The sequence below is a fragment of the Eurypyga helias genome, unplaced genomic scaffold (genome assembly GCF_000690775.1).
Source record: "Eurypyga helias isolate BGI_N326 unplaced genomic scaffold, ASM69077v1 scaffold1567, whole genome shotgun sequence".
NCBI classification, from domain to species: domain Eukaryota; kingdom Metazoa; phylum Chordata; class Aves; order Eurypygiformes; family Eurypygidae; genus Eurypyga; species Eurypyga helias.
Window position 1 is genome coordinate 42,620 of NW_010261007.1, and position 11,161 is coordinate 53,780.

An 11,161-nucleotide genomic window follows, 5' to 3' on the forward strand; every position below is an offset into this window, starting at 1 on the left:
TTCAAGCACTGTGCCATGCTGATGTGGCTGTGCAGCTTGTATCAGGCAGAGGTACAACAGAGAACTGAGTATCTTCAGCCTGATGACTAAAGTAACAGCAGCCTAATAGTCCACTGAGGCTTTACAGGCAGCTTGTATGCTGAGTAGAGGAAATCCAGACTCCATCCTGGACACCAAACACCTAAAATTTAGAGGGTCCAAAGCCCTCATTAAGTTTAGGCGACACTAAATGCCAGTAAAATCTCCTATACTTTTCAAACTACTCAATGTACTATTCAACATAGAGAGGTGCTGCAGCATCTTCACTGTAAGCTTTAATCCACCAGAAGCTGGGCAGTTCTTCCCAATTCCTGAGTTTAGCACCTCTGACTTGCAAAATTAATGATTTTACTCAGAGCTGACATTTCTTCTATATATTTGTCATGAGCCAATGGTGTAATCAGCTGACATACCTGTCGCAGCACATGCAAGGACATAGCAGAGACCTCAGCGACCTGCTGCGGTGAGGAAGGCTCCGTGATGGGATTCTGTTCTGAACATGATGCTGTGGCTTCTCTCCTGCTCCGTGATTTCATGCGGCAGACACAGCTGGCTGGCAGATGTGGTCAATCAACCTTATCTTGTATAAGAGGTTGTGGAGTAGTGTAGAGGCTGTGGTGCTGCCCTGCGAATGCGTGACACAGGCCTAGATGGGGAAGAGAGGGAGGTGAAGATAGAGCCATTGGCTTTATCCCAGGAGAATCAGTATGTCTGCATCTGCAGGAGAGGGGAAAGAATGGGTTATTTTATTCCTTAGGTCAATGTAAACTCTTGGCCTTGGGTCAGAGTGTCAGGTTTTTCTTTTACATTATTAAATCATGATAGCTTCCAGATTTCTTGCTGAAGTATAATCCATATAAATTTTTCTCTTTTTTTCTTACAGAGCATGTAACAGAACTATACCATTCCACAGCACAGTTTTATCTCCAATAGTTCAATAGTTAAATCCTTTCCTCTTGACTGGAAAAAGTTCTATCTTACACCAAATATCTAAAATTCTTCTGTACAGGCCATTTTCCTAGCTGTTACTTTGACTGTTTCACTCTGGATCCTTTCACTGTCCCCTTCTCTGTTTCATAAAATACAGGAAGTGAAATATAGCTAAAATATTGGAACAGATTCATATTCTCAGAAACACTGCTACACAGTCTTCTTTGTAGACGTATTTAGGAATACAGCATCGCTGCAGAATTCATTGCTCAGAAGAATGAGAACTACGCAGTGTGTTCACCAAAGCAACTAGTCAACCGTGTGTTTTTACCTGTTTTTATCCCAGTGCTTATTCTAATGACCAAACTGTGAATACTAGAAAACATTTGAGGAGTTCATGGCCAAGAGCAGTATGGCTGCAGCCATATGTGTCCTTTCATAAGAAACAGGAAGGAAAAACTGGACTTAGCGTTTACCCAATTGAATCAGGAATGTCAAACTGTCAGCAATGATCCCACACTCTTTGCAGATTCCAGATTCCCCGGCACACATCAGGTAGTCTGTTTCATGTCCTTCTGGAAAAATTCTGCAAGATGACAGCTGTATTATTAATTTTTGTATGTATTTAGATTAGTTTAGCTCCGCTGCCTAGATTGGAGAAGCAAACATACAGTTATTTTCAAGGGAGGGTATAAGGCATATGTAAAGGACTAGGGAAAACTTTTAAGGAGCCTTAAACCAAAAGATGCTTCTGTACAGAAACAACCAGAAAGTGGTATCTGAGCTCTCTGCTTTCCAGGCTTGGGGACTGGCCATGCATGGCTCCTTTGCATTCTAGTCTTGAAAAAGCAAGCATTTAGACACATGCTGGAGTGTCACTCAGTGTAAATGTTAGATCTGACTATAAAGAACTTTCTAACCATGGAGATTATTGCAGATTCCCTATTTTTCTAGAAAATATTTTAGAAGTAATGAATTATAAGAAGCAGAAGTAGCACCTTAAGAAATTACTGTTGTTCTTTTTATGACACTTTCTTATTCTGTGGCATAGTTCATAGGGAGAACAATAACTCAGTATTCAAAACATGATTAATTTAGGATCTATTGTATACAGCTAGAGGACATTATCCCATAGCCTAACAGTCAGAATGGTTCTCAACACTTAGGATAAGCTTTACCATTTTAAAGCTAAGCGGAAGCCCATCATGAACTTTTTAAGCAAAGATAAACCTGATAACAATCATAACTGTACAGAGCAGTAGAGATTATCCTCAAGCTTTGCCCAACGGCTAAAATATGCTTTTTCTCTAGCTATGACAAGTTGGTTACTTATAAAAGGAAGAACATCCAACTTGCATGCAACTTCTTATATTACTAAGCAGTTTCTTCAGAGAATTTCTATATGTCCATGTTTCTAAATACAATCATTACGAGCAAAGCGAATGTGGAGATATCAATAGCTGTTTTAGCCTGTATGTTATCAGCTACAAAACTGAAATGTTTTAACTGCACTAGCTTCAGTGGGTATGTGGGTTTTGGCAGACCTCTGAGCTTTAGCAGGAAAAGATAAGTATTAAAACTGAGGAGAAGCTAGAATTTCTACTCACAAGGTTTTCAGTATATTCACCAAGTGATTGGCCAGAAAGTCCTCCAAATTAAATCAAAATTCATAAAAGAAAATGCCAGGGGGGGGAAAAAATCTATGTCAGTCAAAACTTTAATTTAAATATAAGGAGTTTTGTTCATTGTAATTTTGACTTTTCAGATATATATTATACAGTACTAACTGAAAGCCAAAGTACTTTCATGATCAAAACAGTTCATATCTTTGCTCAAGAGCTGTCAAAATGGTACATTTCAGTATTTTAAGACTTTTTAATAATTTTCTTTTCTCAAAACAAATAGTAAATAAATGGGTTTGTAAGAGTTTCACTTTCTAATGTATTGCATATAGATGTGATTTTTTAAATTTAAAAATTAGTAAGAACTTTCAGCAAAAGAATTTTTTTTACAATGTACCTTTTTTTTTCAAGTGGAAACCCTTTCATACTGGATATAAATTTTTTCTTACCTTTCCCCTTTCACCAGTCTAAAGAAAAGATGGATCTTCTTAATGAAAATTTTTTCCACCATAGTGAACCTCTTTCAGAAAAATACATGTTTGAGTCCAAAATGCATAAAACATTTTTTCAAACAATACATTTTAATGAAAAATTTTATGTGGTGGAAAAGACATTTTCTGTTTCAAAACAAAACTAAAAAATGCTTTATGATAGATTACCAAATTATGGATCAGCACTAAATTAAAAAATGTGAATGGTACTGATTTTTTGTCTGTGCATGATAAAATGACAGACTCAAAAGTAAGGCTTTACTTGGAATTCCTAATATGTACTTAGGGGAGAGCATTAACTCACCAGCTGATTATTAGACATCAGGGAGCCAATATTAGAATCACAGAGTAAAAGACTGGATATCTGTTACTATTTTCTGGCAGCACAATGCACAAATATTACAAAGCCAATACTCGGACCCTAGGCTAGATTTTCCTGATGTTTAGATCTCACTATAGTTCATTTATGGGGGAGTACCACCACACTACAAAGTCAAATGGGCCTCACCACAAAAAAGAAAGGATCTGTAACGTTCATCATAGGTCAACATAAAACTGCAATGGAGCCTGCTGCTCAAGACGTGATCAGTAAGATGGATCATACTATCTATTTATAATAAGATCAGGACACATAACCATTCTTCAAGCTAAAAAGCTTAAAGAAGTCATCTACTGAAAGTCTAAGAAATTATGCTGATGCTGAAGTACAAGTACAGTAAATCCAAAAGCCAGTGGAAGAATGCAGTGGGCTTTGGAACCCATCTCCAAAACCCAAACGGAGCCCAAATTACTTACTTCTTGTACTTCTCACATTCAGTCTGACAGCTTAATGCACTGATCAGTTGTGCCTTTTCTTCTGCTTGCGCTGCTTAATACTGCACAAGGCTCATATCTGAGAGATGCAAATGCTGTGATGAAGCTCAGTGAAATAGTCAGAGCTTTCTTGAAAGGTCTGACTTGCCTGTGATGTGATTTCCCATGATATGCCACAGCTTCTTCTACGTAGTCTCAGCTTTCTTCTGTACCTCTCACTGCTGGATCTCTGCTTTGTGTCTCAACCCACAAGTTCAATAGCTTTGGAAAGGAACTCCCAGTTGAGAAAGAGAATTTGGAAAAATCCTTTTTTTTTTTGCTCTGAGTGCAGGAAATTGTACACAGGGTCAAAACATGGTTTGACATGATGCATCCAGCAGAAAATGGATTGGAAGTGCTCATGTTTGCATTCAACTAGAAACATTCAGCATACAGAGGTTATACTTCTAACATTAGAAAAAAAGAAAAAAAAAGAAAAAACCAAACTTGGACACGTCATGAAGCATAATAATGTAAATTGTAGTTAGTGACTCACAGATATCTTCTTACCAGATCATTTCTACCAGTATTCTTGGACACATTACTGGATGATCAGCAACAAGCAGCATTTTGATAGTATGAACTGAAGTTTCTCAGAGAGCAACTTCATTAAGGATTAAAGTTCCAGCACAAGTGGCTGGCTTTAATGAATTTGTGTTTTCATCATATGATAACCAATCTCCAGTCAGATGTTATTTGGTATTTCAAATACCTGTTGAAATTTATCATCACTTCACACATTGGAGAAACAGAGAACCCAACCAAAAACCAGCAAAACAATATAGAAGTTGGACAATGGTTCCTATTACATCTCAGCTGTGCATACTCCCTACAAGCAGGATAATATCTATTGCATTTTTTATCCTTCTTTGTGGAGGCTTCTTACTCCTATATTCTGCAACTCTTCTCCAGGGTTTCCAAGCCACAGGATGCAGGTCCTCCAGAGGAGGATATTGTTCACACAGCAGAATGCTCCCTTCTGAACTCATGCACGTGCAGTGCACAGCCAAAAGGAGATACCATCACCCATGCTAACGCAGCCCTAGTACAATGTGAGACTAAAGTGAAACTGAAGCTGGTGGAAGCCAGCACCACTGCTAACACTGATGTTCTCACTGTGGAACATTCCCCTTCCCTTGACTTGGCAGGCCTTTTCCATGCCTTTGTCATTCCTCCCATTGTGCCAGCAGGAGAGTTTGTACAGCTGAACAATGACTCAGCGTGGGGAACGGATCCAACTGAAAATGAATTATTTTTCTTTTTTTTCTTTCTCTGGCTGTATTACTTCTACCCACTCTCAAATCTGGTTCACTATGTGGCCACAAGAAAACTTATGCCAGCAAAAGGAAAAGCTCAGCAAAAAGAAAGAAACAAGTACCACCACTCTGGAAGGGCTGGATTTTATTAACTGGAAATGATCCTATGGAACTGTGAAAGTACAGACTACTCCCAGCTACAAAACCAACTTGCTGTATGGTGTCAGGCTAGTTGCTCCAAGTCTCTCTTCCCAATTCCAGTCTATTTAGACTATATATTCTTTAAAGCAAAATATTTTGCTTATTATGTACTCATGTAATTAATTCCTAACCTAGATTGGGGAACCATGGTAATAAAAACAAGTAAAAATAGTGATTTCTGAAGGCAAAAGCAGCAGTTTACCTCATGGATTCACGTTACCTAATGAAAATACAAAGCAATCATCAGCTCATGCAGTACTGCCCTATTCTGAAAACTTCAGAACATGATATTCTGCTTATCAGTGAGAACACATTTCATCACGGAGTCAAGAAATCCATATGTAAGACATCTGCCTAATATAGGAATTCACATTCTATACAATGTCTTTAAAATTAACATGATATTTGGCATTTGAAATGCTACAGATCTTGTTGTTCAGAACGTAAAATAATCTAAACATTTTTCTCTGCAATCCAATTTTTTAGCCTATTTGGGCATACTTTTGGCAAAAAAGTATTAAAACTGTTTTTTGGTGTGATTTGTGTGGGAGGAAGAGGTAGATATATTTTTCAGTTTATTTTTATAACCTTTATCTCAGCACATCAGAGCAGCGTGAATGGATTGTACCCGAGACGAGGAAGTTGTTCCACACATGAAAAAATTTTAACAAGAGGTTCCTAGGACCTCCTGTGGATCCTCTCTGGCACTTCATCACCTTAGAAACTTCAGTGGGGCTGTCAGTGCTCAAGGCTTCATTTCTGCGCAAACATTTTTCCCTGAGGCTTTATTTCTGTTTCCCTTTGCTACAAACAAAGCTGATGGAGAAGCACTGTGATAGTTAATTTTCCCCTTGAAAATGCACGGGGTTATCTATTCCCACTTTCTCTCTGTCCTTCTCTGGTTACGGGTGTACATTTCACAAAAGGGAGGATCTCTGCGTGTTAGCAGATGGTTACCCTGGTGATGGAGACACAGTTCAACCAGCATCCCTATCCTCAAGACTACTGATGGAGTTAAGCAGAGATGGCATTAGTAGGAAATATCTCTGTAGGACAAACCAAGGAGAGAACACTATTCTCTCACCTTCCCCAATTTAAATTAGTAGTAACAGTGCTGAGTATGATGCAAAATCCATGAGCAAGGGAAGATTCCTTTCTTCAGGGGCCATGTGGGCTATACTCTTCATCCTATATCCAAGCGCTGATGCTTTTTAAAAATCATTTTTGCTTTGCTAGTGTCCCAGTAGGAGTTTAAGAAGTCAGTTGCAGCCAATTGTACTTTCTCCTTTCTCTCCAAAGGGGATAAAGCTTTCAAACGATTTGAATAAACTGTGATTACATCTTCATTTGTCAGTAATGGGATTACCACGCTGATAAAATAGACTTCAGACAAACATACATGTTTAAGATTGGTGTAAATTACCCAAGAGGGTCGGGAAAATCCTTTGGGCTCCTTAGGACCCACCCCTCTCTCTTTGAAAGCTGGCTAGCACCAAGAGCCCTGAATAGGCTGGGACCAGCTGACCATTCCCTGCTGGGGGTTGTGGCTGTTTTCCTGCGCACATGCTCGCTGAACTGGAAAATACAATTATACACATCCAAGCTCACAGTTAGTTTTTTGACTATAGCTAACAAGCTAAAGATTTTTCAACTAATTGATTTTATCTCTGGATGAAGAAGATGTCATAAATCTCAGCCAGCTAATAATGATTAAGAGATAAAGGCAATCTGAGAAAAATATAAGTGCTGTTGTTGCTAAATGCCGATGGACTCCATGGTGAGATAATCTTTTTAACATGGCGACCCATCCCACATACAAAATGTTTGTCCAAAGATCCATTTATGAAGGAGAACAAATGGGGAAACCTGAAAGCGAGCAGGAAAGATATGAGTGAGAAATGAAACGCAAATTCAAATCCTGTTAGGGCTAAAGAAAAAGAAAGGCTTGAAAATAATCCTACTTTGAGTCTCTATAATGAATTGCATATTACAATACGGAGAGATTGCTCAGGAGGATTCTAAACCTCTGTAGAGAGCAAGCATAGGGATTAGTTAACTCTATAGTTGTCTTCAACTTTATGAGGTCTTGATTCTGCCATCCATATACCTTTTCAGTGGGTTTTACTTGTATTGGCATCAGCTGGATTCCTTCTTTGGCTAAATAGTACCCAGAAAAGTAGGGGCTGCAAAGCAGGGTGTTTATGTTGGAAACTGAGAAGTATAATTTGAGAATGTGGGTTAATCTAGTGGGGAATAACTTCACTGTAGTGAACTGAATTACATCAGAATCACATATGCAAAACTCAGGGAAAAAGGAAAAAGTATGGTTTGGACAATTACTATATGTATAAATACACAGTCTTGAGTAGTTTGCCAAAAAATAATTTGTGGTAAGATTGGTCAAAGATTTGCTGATGACACCTTTTACATCTGACATAGTTTCTTGAATACATTACAATTCTTTGTAGGAATTCATCAAAGTAGTCAAAATTTCCTACTAGAATTAAGCAAAGCTTTTGTTTTGCTGTTATCATATTGCAGGATATAATACAATACACTTCAGATTAAGTTGCAGCATTTAAGGATATTTCATTCTGTAGAAAAGAAAGTCTGGAATGAACATTTTTCTCACGAAGTTTCAGAATCTTCTGGAGAACGGATTTTCATTAATTTGACCTCACAGTCAAAAGTACAATATATCTGTAGGTTAATAAACTAAAAGTGTAAGAGCCAAAAATGGATTTTTCTGATTAGGAAAAGTTTATCTCCTTTTTAAAGTCTTAGTTCAAGGATTGCACTACATGTATGTGTAAGAGACAAAAGCAGTGACATCCATTATCTCTTCCTCCAAAGACCTCTGAAAAGGACATATAGTTAGAACCTTAATTTTAATATTAGCTTGGACTCACCATAATTTAAACCCTGCTTTTGCTGAACATTATTCATTTCCAATAAAGTGAAGTGAATGACTTTCGGGAAGTGTATTTGCAATCCTGATGGAGGACCCCATATTTAAGGAAAAAGAGAGAGTTCATATTATGACAGTTTCTGTGTTTATTATTCAGGAAAAGCATACCCATCATGCTAAGATGTAAGTAAAACTAAATAAATGAAAGACCTTGTGCCAAAGACCCCAATAGCTACCAAGACAGTATTCAACTGCTAGCCAGAATAGCAAAATAATCAGGAGTAGCATGAGTAAAATAAATCTCCTGAGGATGCCTTTAGTTACCAATCATCAGTTTCCCTATGATCCTGCCAGAAGAAGAAAGTTTGAGGATCTAGTTGCCTTATGGAGCAGTTCAACATGTTCTGTGCATAAATGATGATATAGAAGAGACATATGCGACACTGAGAGGGCTCTGAGTTGCCCACAGCGCTGGTCATTAACGAGTGTAATATAGTTACAGGTAATGCACTGCAGGATTCAAAGAGAGAGACAACATGATCAGAATGTCATGGTAAATATAGTTACAGTTATTAAAAAACTCTCTGGACAGATATGTGAGCATGATGTGAATACCAAGGAAGTCAGAGATGAGAAGATTACAGTTGTCAGGTCCTTCCAGTTGACTTCAAAAGAAGAAAAACCAAGAATTCAGAGAAAGAAAAATGGCAAGGTTTTTGATAAGGGAAGATGAAAAATTGAAGTCAAGAATGGCTTTCCAGAAAGGAAGTAAAATCACAGTTGACATACATTTTTATAGACATGACTGTCATATAGTAGCCATCATCTGTGACAAGAAAGGAGGAGAAAGGAAAAGAAAACCCTTGACATTCTGACAAGCATAAACAACATGACAAGTGACAGGTTTCAATGTATCATATTTAAATGGACAGATAGATAGTCTTAGTATACATGGAAAGTGACAAAAGATATTGGTGAAAATAAGATAACAGAAAAATGGATTTTTGAGTGTTTACCACAGGAAAGGTAGTAAAAAACACATAATGTGATGAGGTTGTGGAATGAAAAAGCTGAGGGAAAAGGAAGAAGAAGTCTGGCCAGTGATACAGAAAGGGAAAGGAGAATAAACCACCTATTTAAAGAAAAAGCACAATATTGTAGAAGAGAAAGGAATAGAAAGGTATAGAGTAGACAAGGGAGTTAATAATAACTGAAGGAAGTAGTGAGTCTGATGGAAAAATAATAGAAGGGTATTGTCAGTGGCACAGTAGGAAGATGAGAAGCAGGCAAACAGTGAGTTGGCAGGAAAATCAATTAGCAAGTGTTCAATAACTCAGTAAGTCAAGCTATAAAATAAGGCAATATAACTGATGCAAGGATTACCAAGCAACATGGGCAGCGAGCTAATGAGAGTCAGCAGGTGAAAGAAGTAGAGACGCTTCTTGAACAGTGAAATTTAGAGCTCAAGAGTTTTGAAATTATGTCAGAACTTGTGGGTTTCAGTAATGATCCAAAGTTGTGATGTGAATAGACGTTGGTCTCCTTCCCAAAACCTTCTTTCTCATGTTGGTAGTCCTGTCTGATGTCTGCCTTTGATTCTAGGTATTAAAATTGGTCAAAGATCTCAAAGCAATCTCCCTTACAATCCAAGCCATTCTTTTCCCCATCATCCCCACCTTTCTAACCTATTCAGTGCCAAGAGAAGAGCCTCGAGGAAGTATTATTCTGATAATCTTTGAATCCAGTAATTACAAGTTCTAAAATAAGGATCCATTTGCCTAGTGTTCTCCCTTTAGCTATGTGCCATTTACATACATCTATATATTTATATTTTTCCCCTTCCTTTTCCAATTGACAAGTGTCTGTATTGCTTTGAAAAATTCAGCAATCATTTGATGGAGAGAGGATTAGCCAGGTTTTTGAAGCTTGTAGTTCAAGGTTTTATAGGAGTAGTACATCATAAATCATCAAGGTGTCATGTTAAAAGAGACACCAAGAACATCAACTATAGAGAGAAATTCTTTCAGGCATCCATGCAATGGTCTGAGTTTCATATGTGCTGAACACTCAGCAGCTTCTTAATAAATTTAATAACATAAATAAATTATTACAAACTGCCAAATGCTCAAGTCTTTTGGAAATTCTATCCTAAGGAGTAACCTAAGAGAGTTAAAAGCCCAGAACTCATGGTTTTCAATTAGACTTATACTCCTAATTCCTTTGTGTACTTTTAGAAATCCTATTCACGAACACTTTGATAAAAAAATTGGCTCCAATCGTCCCTCAAATGTATTTCTAAGTTCTTTTGATTTCAAAGGGAGTTAGGCACAAAAAAACTTTGAAGGATTAGGTACTTGGTATATATGAGCACCCCAAGTCAAAGTTACACCAGGCTTTACTAGAAAAACACAAGACTTTAAAACTTGAGATCTGATAGCGATCACAGCAAGTAGTAGCAGCATACTTTGTGTGAAGCTGCACTTAACAACCAGACACTGTAACAGCTGCAATTCCTGGGTAATTTGAAAGTGTAACATCAAAGCATCAAACACAACGCCCATTGTAGGGAGGGATGTATCAAAAAGAAAAGGTCGTAAATACCTTATGAAGTACACAAGCTGGGAACAACCTATCCAAAGGCAGTGGGATATCTCACAAGCATTTTTGAATGTGAATTGGAAATGGCCACTCAATCAAGGGCAGTAATGTAATCTTTGCTTTTTCATTCCATTATTTCTCACAGTCTAAAGGACTTCTCAGAATTCATCAGTTCTCTGTGGGGAATGAAATGCTGTCCCTAAAGAGGTAAAACACAAGATCTAATTCCTTATTCTCATATACACATTTTCAGTGACTTCTATT